This window comes from Lactuca serriola, chromosome 5, assembly GCF_051521515.1.
Source record: "Lactuca serriola cultivar US96UC23 chromosome 5, Lser_US96UC23_V15, whole genome shotgun sequence".
In the NCBI taxonomy this organism is placed as follows: Eukaryota; Viridiplantae; Streptophyta; class Magnoliopsida; order Asterales; family Asteraceae; genus Lactuca; species Lactuca serriola.
In genome coordinates, this window is record NC_136412.1 from 76,244,008 (window position 1) to 76,266,844 (window position 22,837).

Consider the following 22,837-nt stretch of genomic DNA (forward strand, 5'->3'; position numbering starts at 1 on the left):
GTGCGCAACACCCGGACATTCGCCTAGTATACTTGTAATGAAATTATTTTTCCTTTCACCACATTCATTTGAAACTCCCATGACTTTTCAATTTCTTTCTAATAATAATTATAATTTGGTTAATTAGGTTAAATAAATATCAAACCTAAAGTGTAATCATATATAAACTAAATTTCAATATTAAAATAATATATTTACTTCTAGTTATAAAGATATTTTTTTTTAACTTTTAACATATTATACTTAATTTATTAGTTTTAATATATTGTTGGATGTAAACTATTATCATTTTAAAGATACAATTTTGGAACAATTTGTATAAAATACTTAAATTATTAATTTAAATATAACACTACAGGGTTAAGTTAAATATAAATTTTAGTTTAACTCAAACAACCCAAAGAATATTTTGTAAATAGTTAAAAGTGATAAATTGTAGCATCTTTCTAATAATGATTATAAATTGGTTAATAAGGTTAAACAAATATCAAACCTAAAGTGTAATAATGAATAAACTAAATTTCAGTTTTAAAATAATATATTTACTTCTACTTGTAAAGTTATGTATATAACTTCCAATATATTATACTTAATTTATTAGATTTAATATGTTGTTATATGTAAACTATTGTAAGTTTAAAGCTACAACTTTTGAACAGTATGGACAAAATACTTAAAATGTTAACTTAAATATAACATTACAATGTCAACTTAAATATAAATTTCAGTTCACTTTAAAAACCAAAGAATATTTTGTAAATAGTTAAAATTGATAAATTGTAGTGATAAATGCAAAAACTAAATTGTAATCTCGATTTAACTAAAATATCTGCTAAAGATATTTTTATAATTGTTTAAAGTTTTCAAATAAGTAGCTTAAAATAACTTACAATAACAATTGTTAAATAACTCTATAATAAATTATTATATTGTTACCTTTAAAATCTAAAAATAATGTAGCAAATAAATTTTAAAAAACTAAGTAATAATAACAGCAACTATAAATAACATTAAACTATATATTATATTTAATTTTATTCACGGGTAACTCGCGGTAGAAGTCAACGATTGAGATTATGAAGTTATAATAGAAGTATACATTATCATATAATTCAAAATAATGAATATATTATATCAATTTAGTATAAAAATTATTATATCAAATTTAAAACAACGTTATTATAATATTTAAAATAACATATATTTGTAAAGACTTCAACTATATAGGTGTTTCTGCGCAACGCGCGAACATTCGCCTAGTATACTTATAAATGAAACATTTTTCCTTTCACCACATTCATTTGAAACTACTATGTATTTTTTCTTTCACCACATTCATTTGAAACTCCCATGACTTTTCAATTTCTTTCAAATAATGATTATAAGTTTGTTAACAATATTAAATAAATATCAAACCTAAAGTGTAATCATATATTTTAGATAAATAATCAATATATTATATCAATTTAGTATACAAATTATTATATCAAATTTAACAACTTTATTGTTATATTAAAAAAAAACATATATATGTAAAGATTTCAACTATATATGTGTTTTTACGCAACGTGCTGACATTTGCCTGGTATATTTATAAAAGATGCATTTTTATTTACGCAACATGCATTTGAAACCTCCATGAATTTTCAATTTCTTTGTAATAATTATTATAAGTTGTTTAATAATGTTAAATTAACGCAAAAACTAAATTCTATTAATAAATTAACCAAATTACAATATAAAAATATCATATTTTACTTCCATTTTATAAAATTATGACTTTAACTTTTTAACATATCATAGTTAACTTATTAGTTTAAATATGTTTTCATATGTGAGCAATTATCATTTTAAGTCACAACTTTTGTATAATTTATGATTTTATGCAAAATAGTTAATTATTAATTTCAATATAACATTAAACGGTTAACTTAAATTAAAATTTCAGTTAAACTTGAAAAAATCAAGAGACTATTTTATAACTAGTTATGAGTTATAAATTATAGTGTTAAACTTGAAAAAAAAATAAGAAACTATTTTATAACTAGTTATAAGTTATAAATTATGGCGTTAAACCTAATTTGCAATCCTATATTAACAAAAAAAAAACCATGAATTTTTTTTGTAATCATTAACAATTTTATAATAAGTAGCTTAAAAATAACATAGAATAAAAATAGTTAAAAGTAATATTATATAAAAAATTATAATGTTATCTTTAAAAGCAAAAACAATGTTTGTTGTTTAAAATAATTACAATCAAAGAAACTAAAAATATTCATCAAATAATTTATAAAAATGTTAAATTTCTGAAACCAAATTAAAATAGTTAAGATTTTACAAATACACTATTTTAAATAACTTACAACAACAATAGTTAAAAGTAATATTATATACAAAAATTATATTGTTACCTTTAAAAAACAAAAATAATTTTTGATATTTTAAATAATTACAATGATAGAAATTTAAATCTTAAGCAAATAAACTTTTTAAAATTAATTAATCACAACAACAACTATAAAAATTATTTAACCATATATTATATTTAATTTTACTCCTTAGTAACCCGCAGGTAGAAGCCATTGAAACAATTAGGACTATAGAAATTTAAGAGATGTCTACATTATCATATAATTTGAAACAAATAATATTTATACCAACTTATTATAAGATTTATTATATAAGAGCTAACAACAACGTCATTGATATGTTTAAAAAACATATATCTGTAAAGATTTCAAATATATTGTTATATTCTGCACAATGCATTGTTATTCACCTAATGTTTATTGTAATAGAGGCAAAAATACTCTAACTATATTCATTGGAAACCTACAAAACAACCCATCTTCTCTTTTAACTATTCATTTGAAACCTATAAAACATTCCATCTTCTCTTTTAACTAATAATAATCAACGATAATAACTCAAATGTTTTTTAACCCATAATGTTTATGATAATTAATTGGTTGATATAGTGGTATATATAAGTCATGGAGATATATTATGTTGCTAGGGTTTTCAATTTGTTTTGTTTGGTTGATGATTAAAATATGGTTTATATATTTCTATATCATGTACGAAGTTTTTGAAGTTTGAAACGTTAATGAGTATTTTGGGTTTATGTAGAGTCTATGTGTTGTAAAAGTCGAAGTGTTTGTTTCTTTGTTTTCGCATGTTAGTTATTTTACTAAGTCTTCATTTGTGCGAAGCGTATTGTCTAGACTTAGTATATTTTTTTTGTACACTCAGGTTGCCTATAAATAGGGACTGAGGTTAGAAGTAGAAAAAGCTTTTGATGAGTATTCATTCTGCTAAAACATTGTAATCAGTTCTTCATCAATATAAGATCTGATTAATATTTACTCTCTGTGTTCATACTTTTCATTCATTGAATCATGATTGCTTTCTAAATCTCGATAACAATTCTCTTCAATTGGTATCAGAGCAGGATTCAAACTGCATTGATCTGATTTTCATTTTATAATCATTTTGCTTTTCGAGTAGTAATTTTACTCGAAATTTTCCACGCATTTTGGTTTTGAAAATCACTCTTGATCTTCAGATTTGAATCGATTCTGCCTTTGAATTGTTTAGTCGAGTGATCGATTAGCAATTTATGATCATTTCATTTGATCAATTCTCAAATTCATCAAGTTTTTCAAGCTTTCTGAAATTCTCGTGTTCATCAATGGCAAACTTCAACATGAATACCATGACTTCTTTCTCTCATTTACTTGGTTATTCAACCAAAATTCCGATGTTAATCCTTGAATACTATGATCAATGGGCTGATAGAATGGAGGATTACTTAAATGGAATAGATGAAGAACTTTGGAATTGTATCAATGGAACAGTTCAAGCTCCTGCAAATGTTCAATCAATTGGACAATCTGCTACTTCAACTGAAGTTGTTGAACAACAAAACCGCTTGAAGAAGAACGAGAAGAGATGCATGAGGGAATTAAGAGGTGCTCTACTTCCTGTGGTTTACAATTACATTCGTAGTTGTAAAACAGCCAAGGAAATTTAGATCACTCTGAAAGAGAAATATCAAGGTAGCGAAAAGACGAAGATCAACTCTGTGAAGCAATGTCTTGTTGAACTTAAGGAATTCAGACAAAAGGATGCTGAAAATCTCGAAAACTACTATGATCGTCTGAATGAGCTTGTTTATCGCCGCAATAGGTATGGAATCACAAGGTCTCTCATGGAATTCAATCTAACATTCATCATGGGCCTTCGCAAGGAATGGCGAAGTGTGAGTATGATGATAAAGAATCAATAAAGCTTTGATACAACCAGCTTGAATGATCTCTACAACCAGTTGAAAACACACGAAAGTGAAGTTTTAGACATGTTTGAAGAATCAAAACAAAGTCTAGGAGGTCCTTTGGCTTTTGTTTCAAAAGTTTCAGAAGTTGAAACTAATGAAACAGTTGATTCAGACAATGAAGGTTTCTTAATGAACTCTGATGATGAAGCTGTAGCATTCTACTCAAACAACAGAGTTAAGAAATTTTTCAAAAAGCTTTTCAATCCGAAAGGAAAGTCAAATGATGCGAAAAGTGGTGTTGCAAAAGCTGGAGGTAAGGAGAAGAAGAAATTGGAAAAAGTTGATGAAAAGCAAAAAGATGCGAAGGATGTGAAAACGTTAAAAGGTGATTCCGGAATTAATTTTCACTACTGCAATGGTCCTAATCACTTCGCAGCTGATTGCATGCTGAGAAAGAAAGAGGAGAAGAAGAGCAAAATTAAAGATGAAGCTTACAATGCAGAAAAGCTTGAAGAAGTGCGTGCAAAAGCGAAAGGAATGTCGCTAGTTGCGAAAGGAGAGTCTGATGAAGAGGAGAGTGGAACATATCAGATTTGGTCTTCAGGATCTGATGATGAAGAAATGAGGCATCCAACTCATGGAGCAATGTTCGCAAGCTTTGAAGACGATTGCGAAGAAGATGGCCCAGGTCGATGCTTTGTGTCCAAATCCACAGACAAATCTCCAATGACCACCAAGGTACGTGCTATCCTTGAATATTTTAATATTCCTTTATCTGCTTATGATGCTGAAATTACTTCATTTGATGATATTGTTGCTTATTTTGATTCTGTTATTGTGTCTGCTAGTACTGAAGCTCAAAATCTAAATATGCAACTAGTTGAGACACGAAGAGAATTAGAAATAAAACGTAGCAGAGTAGATAAACTTGAATTGCAGATCAAAAATGTAAATTGTGATAGGTACAATCTTGGAAATGAAGTTAGGTTGTTACTAGCACAAAGAAACATCTACTGTAACTCTGCTAAGCGTTTGTATGCAAAATTAACAGCTTTACATCATTCATCTGAAATTAGCAAAGAACAACGTTGGAAACTTTTACCTTTTCTTGAATATGAACGTGAAAAAGTTGATGTTGTTTCTTATGATTGGAAAATACAATTGCTCAATTTGACAAAATACCTGATGATAGATTCGCATATGGTATTGTCAAAATTGATGAAATCTTGAATGCTGATGAATTGGTTAATATTGTTAATGAAATTTTGACAAAAAATGAACAAGTGAAAATCTTAAAGAAAACCGAAACTTCAACTCTTGATTCTCAACTCAATTATGCTGATGTCAATGACAATTCAGATAATGTGAGTGAAATCAGTGAGATCGAAGAGGAAGAAGAGGTTGATTGTTCTCAATTGTCAATCATTAATATCACATCTAAGATCAACGGTAAAGAAATTATAGTTGATTCGATAGTAAAGGATGAAAATGATAAACCCTCTACTTCGCAACATAGTAATTTTGATAATGTGGAAGTTCAAAAGCTGAAAGACTGATGACACCGACGAAAACAAAGAAGATGTAAAGGTTTCAAATGAGACGCCTCAACGAGTTGTTGTTGATCAAGTGATTAGTGATAGAAAAGAATTCGACAAAATTCTTAATGACAAAGGTGCATATTATTTGGAAACTAACACTGTGGTTTATCCAAATTTTACATGCACAGATAACACAATTTTTCCAATAAGTTTTTGTCACAACTGGGAATGCTGAGAATATTAAACCTGAATTCAACAAAATGGTTGAAAATGATAATCAAAGGTCAACTACTGAAGGTTTCTTCGCAAATCAAAATACAGTAGAAAACAACTTAACTCAAAATTCATATGTTTTTCAAGGACGAAAACCATCACAAAAATGGGTGGTTAAAGGTGAAAAAGAAAATAAAGTTTTTGAAAAAGTTGAAAAACCAAAGATTGAAGTGAAATTAAATTCTCATGAATTTAAATTGATGGTTGGAAATTATTCAACAGAAAATGATGTTTCAAAAAGAAAAGCAAGAAAAGCAATCTTTTGGCAAGTTGTGTCCAATGATAAACCAAAAGTTGAAAAAGCACAGATTTCAAAGTCAAAATCATCAAAATTTCAAAGAATATATAAACAAAAGGATACAAGTTTTCACAAACCAAAACATTCTGTTGACAAAATTCCAATGCACAATAATGATAAATTTATTCAAAAATATGACAACATTAGAAAATATGAGACTTCGCAAAAATTTTTGAATGATCATAAGTTTCACAATGTTGGCAAATTAATGAATAATTCATCAACTTTGCATGTAAAAACTCAGGCAAAAATGAAATTTTCACCAAAACAACAAAATTTTCCAAATCCTTCAATCTCAAAACCGACCAAAGTTTCGTATACAAAAGGAACATCTGATGTCTATACAATCAACCGTTGGCTTGAAGGGAAAGGAAGACAATATCACAATGGGAGGTTTTTGTTCAGAACAACAGATAAAGACTGCATTTGACAAGTTCGTGAATAACTCTTCTACTGGTAGTTCATCATCTCATGATTCGCAAGTTCCGGTACAAAAATGGAAACCAGTTAACAAAGTTGCGAATGTTGTGAAGGATGAGATGAAAGTCAATGGAAATCCAAAACTGTTGAACAACTATATTTCAATATCTAGATCTGATGATGTTGATATAATGGATAGTGTCACAGACAAAGTGAAAACATGGTTTTTAAATTCAAAGCATTTGTTCAAAACTACTAATGAAGGACCCAATAAGTCTTGGGTTCCTAAATTTTTTCAATAAATGCAGGTGATGTGTGACAAGCAATATGATGCGAAATGGTATATTGATAGTGGTTGCTCTCGTCACATGACTGGAAGAAAGGAAAACTTGCGAGATTATTGAACCTTGGAAAATGCAGGAGTAGTCAAATTCGGAAATAATCACAAGTGTCAAGTGAAAGGCTATGGAAAAGTCACAAATGGACAATTCACCGTTAACATGGTTGCTTATGTTGAAGGTCTTCAACATAACTTGATTAGTGTTTCGCAACTTGTTGTGGGTACTGGAAATCAGGTTATGTTTAACGAAGAAGGAAGTGTCATTTCAAATGCGAAGACAAATGAAGTACTTCTCAAATCCAAAAGATATGGTGATATGTTTACACTAGACATCAAACCAATCGTGGGCAAACCTGCTGTGTGTTTACTATCAAAGGCCTCTAATGATGTTAGCTGGCTTTGGCATCGAAGATTGTCACATTTGAACTTTCGCAACATTAACAAACTTGTCACTGAAGATTTAGTTCGAGGCTTACCTACACTAAAATTTGACAATGATACTTTGTGTGCAGCTTGCGAACAAGGAAAACAACATAGAAAAGGTCATCCAATTGTGATAGATTCAAAGATCGTGGAACCATTGGAACTTCTTCACATTGACTTATGTGGACCGTCGACTGTTGCTACAATCAATAAAAAGCGGTACATTTTAGTTATGGTTGATGATTTTTCTCGGTTCAAATGGGTATTTTTTCTCAGGTTAAAATCTGAAGTTGCCCAGACAATGATTGATTTTATCAAAAAGATTGAGATTAGTCTTAAAAAGAGTGTTCGTAAAATTAAAAGTGATAATGGGTCTGAGTTTAAAAATCAAACATTGGACTCCTTTCTCACAGGCAAAGGCATTTCGCATAATTTCTCATCACCATATACTCCACAACAAAATGGTGTTGTTGAAAGAAGAAATAGGTCTTTATGCGAAACAGCCATAACCATGTTGGCATATGCGAACTTACCACAATATCTTTGGGCTAAGGCTGTATCAACTGCATGTTTTACTCAAAATCGGTCATTCATTCATCGCAGATTCAACGTCACTCCATATGAAATACTCAACAATCGAAAACCTAATGTCAAATTCTTTCATGTTTTTGGTTGCAGGTGTTTTATAATGAATCTCAAAGATAATTTGACAAAGTTCCAAGCTAAAGCTGATGAAGGCATATTCTTAGGATATTCGCACAATTCAGTTGCATACAGGGTGCTAAATAAGCGAACAAGAAAAGTTGAAGAAACTTTCAACTTAACCTTTGATGATTACTATCTTAAACAAACGGATAGTAAATTTGAAAATAAATCAATTCTTGTTGATTCAGATACTCAAATTGATAATTCTGAAATAAATGATTTTGATTATGACTTAATTTTCGGAATTCCTGACAGGGCAATTGATGCGGAAGTTAATGCTCCTGATAATCAAACATCAGAATCCTCAAAACTTACTGATGATTCAACCATCACTACAAGGTCAATATCTTGCGAAAGTGTGCCTGAAGTTCGTATGGAAAGGGAGCATACGATCATTAATGAACAAAGACAACAAACTTTCGAGGGGGGAGAATAAGAATATGAATCATCAAGTTGAGGGGGAGCACTCACAATCTCAACAAAATCATCAAGTTGAGGGGGAGCATTCGCAAATACAACAGGAACATCATTTTAAGGGGGAGCATCAAGATGAACATCATGTTGAGGAGCAGCATGATGCAACAGAGCAAATTAATCTTGGTGAAAATGATGAATTTCATGAATTAAATGATAATTTTTCTGTTGCAGGATCTGAAAATGAAGATATGTATGAAGATGCACCATTGGATTTTGATCCTGATTTTCCACCACTTGAGAAATGGACAAGAAATCATCCCAAAGAACAGGTGATTGGAAATCCACAAGATGGTGTGTTGACAAGAGCTCAAATTCGTGCGAAAATTGAGGTACTGAATGCGAATCAAGAATTATGTATGTTTAATGTTTTTATTTCGAAAATAGAGCCAAAGACAGTAAAAGATGCTATGGAACACTCAGATTGGGTTGTTGCTATGCAATCTGAACTTGCTAAATTTGAACGAAACAAGGTTTGGAGATTAATTCCTAAACCTTCTGATGTTTCAATTGTTGGGTTAAAATGGATTTTTAAAAATAAAACCGACAAAGATGGCAATATTATTCGCAATAAAGCTAGACTAGTTGTTAAAGGATATTCGCAACAAGAAGGAATAGACTATGAAGAAACATTTGCTCCCGTTGCAAGACTCGAAGCAGTTCGCATATTTTTAGCTTATGCAACTCACAAAGACTTTGATGTTTTTCAAATGGATGTTAAGTGTGCATTCTTAAATGGAGAGCTTGAAGAAACAATTTATGTTGAACAACCACCAGGATTTATAAATGAGGAACATCCTGATCATGTCTACATTCTAGACAAAGCAGTTTATGGGTTAAAACAAGCACCAAGAGCCTGGTACGCAACACTTATAAATTTCTTGAAACAATCTAAATTTAAACAAGGATCAGTTGACCCCACTTTGTTTGGCAAGAAAGTTGGGAATCATCTCATGCTTGTTCAAATTTATGTTGATGATATTATTTTTGGCTCAACTGACCCAGCATTGTCAATTGAATTTGAAAATCTAATGAAGAGTCAATTTGAAATGAGTATGATGGGAAAGATCAATAATTTTATTGGTTTGAATATAAGACAGAACAGGGATGGAATATTAATCAATCAAGAAAAATACACAAAGAACTTGCTTGAAAATTTTGGAATGACCAACAGCACAAAGCTGAGAGTACCAATGGCAGTAGGAACAAGACTAACTCCTTCATTAGATACCCCTGCTGTTGACTTAACACTTTATCGAAGCATGATAGGGTCTTTATTGTACTTAACTGCAAGCAGACCTGATATTATGTTTTCGGTATGTAATTGTGCTAGGTATCAAGCTAATCCCAGAGAACCTCATTTAACTGCAATGAAAAATATTTTTCGCTATCTTAAGGGGACAATTTCGTTAGGACTTTGGTATCCTTCGAAATCGGGATTCTTCATTCAAGCTTTTTCAGATTCTGATCTAGGAGGATGTACGGTGGATGTCAATTATTGGATGGGAAGTTGGTGAGTTGGCAATTGAAGAAGCAAACTTGTGTTGCTATATCAACTACTAAGGCTGAATACATTTTAGCTGCTGCTTGCACTTCGCAAATCATTTGGATTCAGAGTCAAATTCGTGATTATGCTATCAATATGAAAAAGATTCCCTTGTATTGTGATTCTCAAAGTGTAATTCGCATTTGTCATAATCCAGTACAACACTCAAAGACAAAACACATAGCACTTCGATATCATTTTATCAAAGATCATGTTGAAGATGGGAATATTGAAATTTATTTTGTTAAAACCACTGAACAACTTGTTGATATTTTTACTAAACCTCTTGATGAAAAATCATTTGTAAGAATTTTAGCAGGATTGGGGATGATCGATGTGAATTCAGTTTCAAAATCAACAATTCAAGAATGAAAGGTCCATTCAGCAGCTCTGAGTCGGAATCATTCAGAAGTTACTGTGCATTTAGAGGCTTTGCATGGCTTCGCATCCATACAACTGGTAACTAATGTTCAATTTTTTTTGAAAAACTTGAAAAATCAAAAATATTTTCTTTTGTGTAGTTTTCATTTTCAAAAATACAAAAATCCAAAAAGATTTTATTTTGTTATGTTTTTATTTTCGAAAATTCAAAAATCACAAAAAAAAATTTCTTGTTAACTTTGTTCTTTAAGTATTGTGTGTTTTTAGTCCAGTGCTTAATGCGAAGAGGTCATGCTTGTATGTTTCTATGGGAAGGTATCATTTCTTTCAACTTTGTACTAGTTAGGATGTCCCTAGAAGCATGCTGCAGCATGTTGACTTAAGCCTCGAATGACTCTATGTGTGAGAAACGAAAGCCTTAATGAAATTATCACATGAAAATTTCTTCCCAATAAGGCTTGTATTCGCATTAGTCGAAAGAGCTACCTTACTCTTCTCATATGAGTTAAGAGTTTTCTGTTTGGTCCACACATAACAGAGGTACATTCGATCTTATAACCAATCTTTTTCATCACAAAATTCTTCACACAAATCACACACAAAGATGTATGTCCGAGAGGTCTCTGATCAAAACCATCGAGACTTAGATATACAAAAATTATGTGTTTATGATCTGACATCATGAGTTCGTGATGAAAGTGAAACCCAAACATCTTACACCTTAAGGAATTGACGGGGAACATTGTTCAAGAAATTAACGAAACTTTTGTTTCAGTACCAAAGCTCGAAACTCCAAATCATATTCGATTCGCATGCGTGGTCTTGATCAAACATTCGAAACCCACGATGTTTGTTACCCAAAAAGATTCAGTACAACAATTTTTAATTGAATATGATTTATGTGTGAGTTTCATTCGCATATCCTAGTCATGATAAATATTTTCAAAAGCAGACTTGTTACTAACTACACTGGTCATACAAGTAATTTTAGTTACAATTTCTCACCTTATGTTAAGGTTGATATGTAATGGAATTTTAAACCAACCCAACACTCACTTTTCAAAAGACACCCTTTGATACTTATCAAAAAGTATTCGATTGTAATTCACGGGAACCTACACAAGCTGTTGATCACCTCTCTTGATGATTAACGAAGCAATCTTAGCCCGGGGTTTAACTGCCTTCGTGTCAAAATATATTTTTGACATCACAGAATTCCATTTTTTTTTACATTGCTTCTTATCTTATTTCTTGGATTCACACTGTACTCACGAAATCCTTGAGGTTCTGAGTAATACCAACTCAGGCTGATGATTTCAAACATCTGACATATGACTTCGCTTTTCATCCCAAAAGTGAAAGAGCCCAGCCTCCATGCGAAGGGTCATAACGGTTACAATTCCATAAAGGGAATATTGAAAGGCTGTGTGTCCGTGACGTATGGAATTCTGTCCGGTTTTCTAGGTGAGGTGACTGTTGCTTTTTGACGCATGGCTACCTTTTCGCAGTAATGGTCTGATTTTCAAGGTGCCACGTCGGATCTCATTAAATGCATCCCGATTCAAATTCAAATCGATTCGGGTTACCTATAAAAGGGGATTCAAGAGTGTTGTATACGGTTATGCGAACAAACACACTCACTCCTAAATTCTCTGATTCTTCATCTTCTTCAAACCCTAACAATGGCTGCTACTCAATCCAACACTGAAGAAGTTCTCTCACAATCTCTCATGAAGATCCAAAGCACAAATTATCAAGTAGATCTGAATGTCTCATCCTACCCTGAAGCATTGAAAATGTTGATCTTTGCACTTAAAAGGTCACCATTGTCCACCACAATGTTCAGTTCTTTTCTGGTTCCAATGACATGGTTGTCCATGGCGGCATCATCTGCATCCTACAACTATGCCACTGATGTTATCACATTCAACATGATGAACAACAAGAGGGTTCGTCTCAACAAGAAGATGTTCATTGACTTCTTGAACATTCCCAATAACCCTCCGTTCTTTAAACCCATCAATTCCCAAATCATTTTCATGTTCAATGAGATGGGACATCAGCCATCTCTTGAAAAGACCAGTGACTTCAGGAAGTCCGGTTTTCCCTGCATGTGGAACTTTCTTTTTGGGATTGTTCTAAGGTGTTTAACAGGGAGGATTGTTGGACTCGACAGGGGTCGCATGGAAGTATATGAAATGGTGATGGGTCTCTACTATGATATTAATGTTGACTACGGAACTCAATTGTGGAAGGAGTTTGTCAAAAGTTTGGAAAACACAAATGCTGAGAAGGGTATTTCGTGTGCAAGGTACTGGAGCCTCATTCTTGAAAAGGTGTACACAAAAGAGGGTATCTAGGTTCCAGAAGGTGGAGAAGTTGTAGAATTTTCATTATATCAATTCCCAAAAGTTGTTGAAGATGATGAAAATATCTTCACCAATGTCGCTCGCATTTCGGATGCGATGCTTCGCAAAGTGCCCTCAACACATAAAGTTTTAATTAGATACTTGAAAACTTTTGATCTAGCTGTGCAAACTAGAGTGTTATTGGAAGTTACCGAAGAATCCTCCAAGAAGAAGAAGAAAACTCAAAAGGAAGCAAAAATTCAATCTTCCAAAGTTTCCCAAGCTGAAGAGGTTGAGAAAGAAGAGACTTCGACAAAACGACAAAGGAGATTATACCCTCAAAATCTGGGGTATTAAAGAAACTTTGCTCCTCTTCGCAGACAACGACTTCTTCTCCCAATATTCGCAAGACAGAAGTCAGTAGTAAGGGCTAATGTTTCGCGATGTTCCAGCTCCGGTTTCTCCTGGCTCAAAGTGCAAACGAGCTCAGGAGGTTGCGAAGCAGATCAAACAAACACTTCACAAGAAACGCAAGATGATCATTCGCAATGAATCCTTCGATGAAGAAATTGTTCCGTAGACTCCACCTGTTGCCATTGAGGTAACAGTTTCTATTCCACCTGTTTCTATTCCTCATACTTCGCAAATTTCTACCACAACATCTATTCCACTTGAAGTAGTCACTACCAAATCAGTTTCTGAGGAGGTAGCTACTTCCGATATGGTTGTCAACGTATCTGATACAGGGGCACCTATCACAAGTGTCGAAACCACCCTTCCTATCATCCTATCAGCTTCATTACCCATCTCTTCTGCGAATGTCTCTATTTCATTACCACCCTTTTCTCTTCCAACCACTACAATTACTACTTCATCAATTTTTGATCATCCTCTACAACATCCATTTACCAGCTTATTTCCATCACAATCACCCGAAACTCCTCAACCTTCGCAATCCATGTCCGATGATGAAACCGAATGAGGAGGTTTTGGAGGGACTTTTGAGGCCCTACATTTTGATTCAGAGGAGGAGGAGATACCTGATCATATGCTTATGTTAGGTAAGCAATTCAAAATCCTGAACCGAAAATTAAATGCCATTATTTAGTCACAAGCTGATTCTGGTTCAAAGTCAACAATGTCGGGATTTGAGGTGGAATATCTGATCAAAGAAGCTGAGAAGAGAATACTTGAAAAAGTAGACCAGTCAGACAAGAACAATGAGCTTCGCATTCAAGCTCAAGGAAAACCGTTTAATGGGGTTGTGATTGAGTTGAAAGCTGTTACAAAAGAACGTCATGTTCTTTTTGTACAGGATGTCAAGAAGGTCAGAGAGGATGCGAATTTTAAGGTGGAAGAATTAAAGAAGGAAATTGAGAAAGAGCTTCAAGACATTAATTCTCAACATTTGGCAGTTCAAAAGAAGGTTGATGTGGTTGCCACTGATCTTAAGAAACTTATCACTGATTCTCACTCTCTTGCTTCACTTATCGAAGCCAAACAAAAGGAGAATAAGGAGCAGTTTGAAAAACTTATTCAGTTGGTGACTGAGTTGAAAACATTGGTTTCGCAAACTACTCATCAAACAATTTTGACTCCAGAATTCTTGTCTCTCAAAGTCAATACTTTGGAGCAAGCTATTCAGAAAGCATTGGCCCCAATTGCGAACTTTACTTCTCTGTTGCCAAAGAATGCCCCACCTGCTTTCACAGGGGTGCAAGGGGAAGAGAGAAAAGGAAGTAAAGATGATGATGCGAAAACAGTGGGAAAGGTGATTTCTAATCAACTTAAAATCACTCTGCCAGTGTTCACAATGCCAATTTCCTCAACTGTAATGACCACAAGACCAATTACCAAAGGAATATCTATTGGTACAAAAGAAGGAGGAAGCTCAAGTGCGAAACCACAAATGGATGATGTGAGTAAAGGGAAAGGCATAGCATATGAAAAATCAAAGGAGGAAAAGAAAGCAGAAGCAGAGGCTGAGATGGAAAGGTTGAGGCAAGTTCAGAGTATCATGAGGCAAAGGGCAAGTGATCCACCAACGATGAACAAGGGTGATCCTGCAAAGCTATATTCGTATGAAACAATTGAATCAAAGGTGGTGGGGAGTGAAATGTATGAGTTTGAGAAAAAGACGAAGAGGAGCTATGACATCGCAAATTCGGACAAATTCCAATTGGATTTTCCGATCAATGAAATGTTGTTTATAACGGCTCAGTACAAGATAAGTGAGAAATTTGAAAATGCTGATGATTATATACACATGAAAATCAGATTTCATGTTGTTTTGGCGAAGAATCAAGATGAAGTCTGGTCCTTAATGAAGATTAAGAAGGCATTGTCAATCAAGAAGGATATGATGTTCGAGACCATGCTCCAAAATTTTAGATATTTTGTTGTTCGAGCAAATGACAAGCAGTATGATTTCACCATAGCCGAATTTCCCTTGATGAACTATAATGATCTTATTCAAGTTTCCCTTGGGAGACTACTTTGACCCAATCTGCATTGTCAAAGTATGCTGATGGAGAAATATGCCTTAAACCATTCGGCATGGTATTTGCAGGGAAAGATACGAAGGGGAAGCCCAAGAAGTTTTTGTTCAAAGTCTCAGAGATTGAAAGATATACTTCTTCGCAATATACGAATTTCATTATTCGTCTGAATAACTGCAAGAAGAACAACGAAGGAGACAAGAGAGAGCTTAAAAAGATTATTACATGGTATGCTGAAATACGAAAGACAATACACTCAGCTGTTCAGAGACTCACAAACTGAATAGTTTCGAATTTTTACAAAGGGGGAGAATGTAGAGTCTATGTGTTGTAAAAGTCGAAGTGTTTGTTTCTTTGTTTTTGCATGTTAGTTATTTTACTAAGTCTTCATTTGTGCGAAGCGTATTGTCTAGACTTAGTATATTTTTTTGTACACTCAGGTTGCCTATAAATAGGGATTGAGGTTAGAAGTAGAAAAAGCTTTTGATGAGTATTCATTCTGCTAAAACATTGTAATCAGTTCTTCATTAATATAAGATCGGATTAATATTTACTCTCTGTGTTCATACTTTTCATTCATTCAATCATGATTGCTTTCTAAATCTCGATAACAATTCTCTTCAGTTTACTTTTCAGTTAATATAGGTGCCAGATATATTTTTAGCACATATCATGAACATAAAAGTTATTGATACTTAAAGAAGACGAAAATTGTGTAAGAACCTGTTCGAGTAAGTATTTAGATCTTAGTGTATATGGCTATAGATTTCTATAAATCATGTTGGGAAGGTGAACTTCAGATTGTAACAATCCGTTTTAAAAATAAATTAATAAATGAATAGTAGATCTAAGTTTGGAATAATTTAGCAAGGCATTGGTTTTGGAGGTTAAATGATTTAATTTGGACTTGTGGGGTTAAAGTGTAATTTTCGGGTCACTTTGTAAATATTTCTGAAGGCGGGGGCTAGTTGGTAATTATTAGGACTTAAACTGAAAGGATTTTTAAATGCTGAGGGTTAAAGGGGAACTTATGGGGCTTGTATTCTAATGAATTGTTAAAGATATGTGATGAGACTAAAAAGTCTTTAAGATTGATTAGATTCTTAACAAGCAAACCAAGAATGTAAATCAAACAAGAACACAAAATGAACCAAACTGTTGTCGAATGATTAAGAAAGCCATAACCTCAGAAGAACTCTATAAAGAATTGCTACTGTAGAGGTGTGGTAGGGTTACAATATTGTTTGGAATGATAAAATCAACTGTTAACCTAATACTATGCATGCATGCACCATATATATAATAACCCTAATAATAAACGGTTGGACAGGCCCAAAACTGTATAATGGACTTATACTAACTGGCCCAAAGACGTAATCTAATTATCCCCAACGATCTCCCCATTTACGTCGTTTGGGGCAAGAGAGATTCACTAACGTGTCTTCTTGACAGTCTTGAAGAGTTTGGGAAACACAACAAGGAAAGTCCTACGAAACAGGATGTACCAGCGAATCATGTCATTAAAGTGTCTCTTTGCAGCATCATCGTTCAGGTTGCACTTGTTGATAATTTCCAAGACATGTTCCAGACAAGATGTAGAGAATAAATGCTTGCCAGGAAGAGCAAAAAGACATTGTTGAAAAATTCCAACAACTTCAGTCCTGTGCTGAAACATCACCGTCAAATGAGCCATATCAATTTTTCCCAAAGTCATTTCGCTTATGTCGCTGGATTTGCCGATTGGATTAACAATAGGCTTTTTCTTTAGATAATTATCATCAAACTTGACATAATAGGTCTCTTCTATTTTCTTGAATCGTTTGTTGAGAACCCTATACGCCTTGGAGGCTAGAGGATAACCCAGAAAGATACCTTCGTCTGCCTTCACATCGAACTTGTTTTGGTTATCTTTATAATTAAAGATGAAACACCTGGAATTGAAGACATGGAAAAACTTGATGTTAGTTTTGCTATTATTTAAAATTTCAAATGGAGTAAGAGTAAATCGCTTATTCAGGAAAGATCTATTCTGAGTGTAGCAAGCAGTGGTGATAGCATCAGCCTAGAAATACAAAGGTAAGCATGCGAAACTGAGCATGGTTCAAGCGGCTTCACACAAGGAATAGTTTCGTCTTTCAACTATGCCATTCTGTTGTGGAGTATAGGGAGGAGAGAATTTGTGAGTTACTCCCTTTTCAGATAAGAATTCTTCAAACTCGTTGTTTATGAATTCCAGTTCGTTGTCGCTTCTGATGTTGCGAACCAGCTTTTGCAACCGAACTTCCACTTGCTTTATAAAGATCTTTAACTTTGCAGCAACCTCTGATTTTTTTTAAGAAAATACACCAAAGTAAAATGTGAAGAATCATCAACAATTATTAGTATGTATTTACTACCACCAACACTCTCAATTACAGAAGGTCCACAAAGGTCGATGTGTAGAAGTTCAAGAGGTTCAATGATCTTCGTGTTTACACGAGTTGGATGACTTTTTTTGCTTTGTTTTCCCATTTTCCATGCAACACAAAGATGATCTTTGTCAATCTTTAATAGAAGAATCTCTCGCACATGATCACCAAGAACAAACTTGTTGATGTCTTTGAAGTTGAGGTGCGAAAGTCTTCTGTTTCATAGCTAGCTATCATCAATATTAGCTTTCGTTAGCAAGCATATAGCAAGCTTCCCTCTTATCGGGTTTAAGTTTAAGGGATACATTCCCCTTTTCGTTGTGACTTCAGTAGAACTGCTTTTGTTTTCTTCTTTATTATCTCAGATCCTTCGTCGTCAAAAGATACTTTCAGTCTAGTCCCTACAACTAATTGTGAAACACTAATCAGATTGTGTTGTATTCCTTCCACATAAGCCACCTTCCGTATTGAAAAATCTCCATTTGTGATCATCCCATAACCCTTTATCGTTCTAAAGGAATTATTTCCATATTTGACACATCCACCATCTTTAAGAGCCCGAAACTCTCTCAATTCTTCCTTTCTTCCTATCATGTGACATGAGCAACCACTATCAACGTACAATTCGTTGTCGAACTGATCGTCACGTATAACCTGCAAAAATTAAGCACATTTAGGAACCCAAAGTTTCTTGGGTCCTTGTGAGCCTTTTATAGAACAATGAAAAGTAATAGAATGATCAACCAAATACATTCGTTTTATTAAAGTGGTTTCGTCTTTCCTTTTAATGGTGAAAACCTTAATTTTGTTATTTGTTTTGTTTGAATCAGTTTGTTTTTCTTTAGGTTGATTCTTAACAAATTCTTTCTTATCCTTCCTAAGGTTAACAGTCGTCTTCTTTGTTGGAACTTTAGAATCTAAGACGAGCTTTCCCTTCCCCTTAACATCCTTGACAGGAGTTTTCTTTGATTGAGAATGAGGAAGATTGGGTTTTTCAGAGAACTTTTTAGGAACTGATGACATATGAGCGAAACTTCCTTTTTGTTTCTGTGAAGCACAGGAATGACAGTGTGAACACTGTGTGGGTTTCGCCTGTAAATGTGTTTTTCCTTTTTGACTGAAGGCCTTTTCTAGACGCACATAGTTGGAGTTTTGGGATTACCAAAACTGCTTCTTCTTATTGAGATTTTTCTGATATCTCCTATTTAGCTGATGTTTTTGCTCTGCAAGTTGTTTGGATGATTTATGAATATTCACATTCGATTTCGTTTTCCTTGCATCAGTTTCACTTCTTACTGATTGAGATTTGCCTGTATTTTTGGCTTCTCTTCGAACCCCCTTAGTACCACCTGTACTGCCTCTCTCGAAGCTTGATGGCTTGTTTATTGGTTCTGCAACGTAACAACCTTTTACTCTCTAATAGGTTCGTTCTAATAGTCCTACTGTTTCATCTGCATTATCGATTGGGGTAGACTAGAAATAATCATCACATCCATCGGCATTATCTTCGTCGACCAAGGCTGTTAGTTCAACTGTTTGACCCTTGGTAACTCCAGTGGCAGCGTACACTTGGTTTGGTATGGTTTGTAACTTTTGGTATACCACAACCATCTCTTTCATGACTTTGATCTGGTATTTAGACAGACAAGCGAACTCAATAGAGTTTTCAGATATAAGGACTTTCGTTGGTTCAGGTTCGGTCTTAACAAATTCAGAATAGTCAACCTCGTCCGCTACATATATTTCTCTCATGTCATTGTCCTCATCAAATTCATATGTATTTTCAGCATTGATCTTTTTATCTGAACTCAACATAGAAATCGATGAATCAAATTTTTGTATAGTTTTGGTCTTTATTTTCAATCTGTCATTTTCATCCAGTAAGTTTTTGAGCATGTCCTTGTGGTCTTTGGACTTAATAAATGACTCAATTTTGTCCAGTCCAATTCCGTAGGCTTCAGAGGTTTCTTTTGACGAGACAATTGATTCACAATTATAGCAATCAACATCTATTTCACCTTCCTTTAATTCAAGGAAAGGTAAAATCATTGTGTGAATCTTTTTGCCAATCTTACAATCTAAATGCAACTGAGTAATATTGAAATAAAGACGTTTAGCAATCAAGCAAAAAATATTCCTTTGTTTCAAAAACATTAAGTTGTCACGTTGCAAATGAATCAATTCGTCTCTTGCCCTAACCAACTCTAATTCCTTCTTCTCTATCCACATCATTCGCTCCTCATTCTTGGAAGTCACCCTGCTAATTTGATCAGTAAGGTTAGAGTTCATGAGGCGAGTTTGTTTTAGACTACTACTTAAACTAGAGAAGGTGAATTTTAAATCATTCAATTCTTTTTCATAGTTAGATACATGTATTTTAAGAGATTCAAGGATGGAATTTACCTTTTTGATCAACTGATCACACTCGTTGGTCTGCTCTTCGACTGGTTTCGCAGTAAAGCATTTGTCTTCCCTCTCCTTTGCTTCTTCGCACCCGCCACCCGTTGTGTAGCCTCTCATTTGTGATACACCAGCTGCCACCATTAAACATCTGCCAACACTCTCAGAACTTTCTTCCTTCGCAACAAATGCCCTGCCATGTGTAGGCTTGCGAACTTCTTCATCTTCCGAGTCAGTAGACCAAACCTCTACACCACCGAATTCATCATCAGCTACATTTTCCTACACAATAGAACATGCATATATTTGTCATTAGTTTTCTTCTTGTTAATCTCTTTCAGCTTACGCATGTGGTAAGCCTCCTCATCCTCTCCATCTTTCTTCTCATTTAGCTTTCCTAACATGCAATCCTTCACCAAATGATTCTGCCCGTGACAGTAGTCGCAATCATACCCAGAGTTACCAACTAAATTTCCTTCCTTCTTCTCTTCTTCCTTATGAGGAGTATTTGTATTCTCCTCCTTCGCATTCTGTGAGTTGTAACTCCCTTTCCAGTTTCGGTTTTTGGCAAATAGGAATTTCTTCCTTGTGAAATATTTGGGGTTAGATACCATCAGAGCATACTCTTCACTAGTCAAATCGCATTCAGAAAGATCTTACTCTGCTTCTTCTTCAACCACATTCTTACTCTTTGAGATAAGGGCCAAGGATCCAATGCCCGAGACAACTTTCGCTTCTTTTGTCACGACGTTTTCATGTGACTTGAGAATCCCCACAAGCTTTGCCAACGAGTAAGCCTTGAACTGTTCATGAGCTTAAACAGTTGAAACCACCACCATCCATTTGGGTCTTAGACCATTCATGAAAGTAACCTTTTGCTTGATCACTTCTCTACCAATTCCATGCTTAATCATCTTGCTGAGAAGACGGTTGTAATGGTTAAATGTTTGAACAAGACTTTCCTCTGGTTTTTGCTTGAAGTCACCAAACTCCGAGAGTAGAAGAGTTTGGATAGAATGCTTGGGATCTACATCAGTGGAATACAACTCCTTAAACCTTTCCCAGATCTCATTTGTAGTAGTACAAGAACTCACCAGACGAAAGGTATCAGATTGTAAAGCGAATATGATCATCATCATTGCTTTTATGTTGGTAATCAATTTGTCCTTCTCATATTGAGGGACTTCTTTTATGTCTATCATCAGCTGATTGTACTCTTTCTGTGTCTTAATGGTTCTATTGGTTCCGGAATGAACGAAAGGGCCCAATGTAATAGCCTCCCAGATCAAATATCCGTTATCCTCTGAGCCAAGAACATAGTGTTCAAAATGAAGAGTCCAGACTTCATATTCATGAGTATATAGAATCGGAATCCTTATGGTCGAGCCAATGCTGTTGGAGATGTTGATGGGATTTGTTTGAGACTCGCCGTGAGACATGATGACTTGATCTGCTTACCTGTCAAGAATCAGACTTGTAAAGATTGAGTTAGGATAAAATCAAAATTAAGGAGCAGCGTCAATAAAGTGATGACGGCTCCAATAGATTCGATAAAAGTAGAAACCCTAAAGATTTTCTTCAAACAGAAGAGATGCGTATGAATTACACAACCTCCTGCTCTGATACCAATTGATGAGGATAAAAAGTATTTAAGATCGATTAGATTCTTAACAAGAAAACCAAGAATGTAAATCAAACAAGAACACAAATGAATCAAACTGTTGTCGAATGATTAAAAAAGCCACAACCTCAGAAGAACTCTATTAAGAATTGCTACTATAGAGGTGTGGTAGGGTTACAATATTGTTTGGAATGATAAAATCAACTGTTAACCTAATATAGTGCATGCATGCGCCATATATATAATAACCCTAATAATAAATAGTCCCAAAACCGTATAATGGACTTATAGTAACTGGCCCAAAGATGCAATCTAATTATCCCCAACAATAGGTCTGTTTGGTAAATATTGTAATTAGTTTGAAAGAAAGAGAAGGAGGGACTGGAAGTGTCATTATGGAAAAATTTTGAAATGGACTCAACAGCTGCCACCTTATACCTCCTAGCCACCGGCCGCTGTCACCACCCATCTGGTCTGTTCTCTGACCAGCTAGCAGCCACCAAGCGACCACCTAAACTCCTTTCTTTTCGACCGGTTGAAAATCCTTGCAGTTATCGTCATTATCCGACGACCATGCCGTCGCACAACGCTGTTGTTGTTCCATTTCCAGTAACGATGAAGACCACTAAAGGGTGTCCTTCCCACTGCCGTTGCTGCTGTTGTTCGTGGTCACCACACCTCTAACCCATTTTTCATGTGGAAGCGTCGTCTCGATGAAGAAGAAGCCGTTATTTCCGCCGTATGGCTCGTTTCAGTTACTCCGCTAACCATTTTCCACCCTGAAGGGCTGTCGTGTTTGTGTGTGTGGTCTTTCTGTCGAGTAAGGTCATCAAGAACCACCATGGCAACCGGCCATGGTGGCTACTGCCATCCACACCGCCGTTG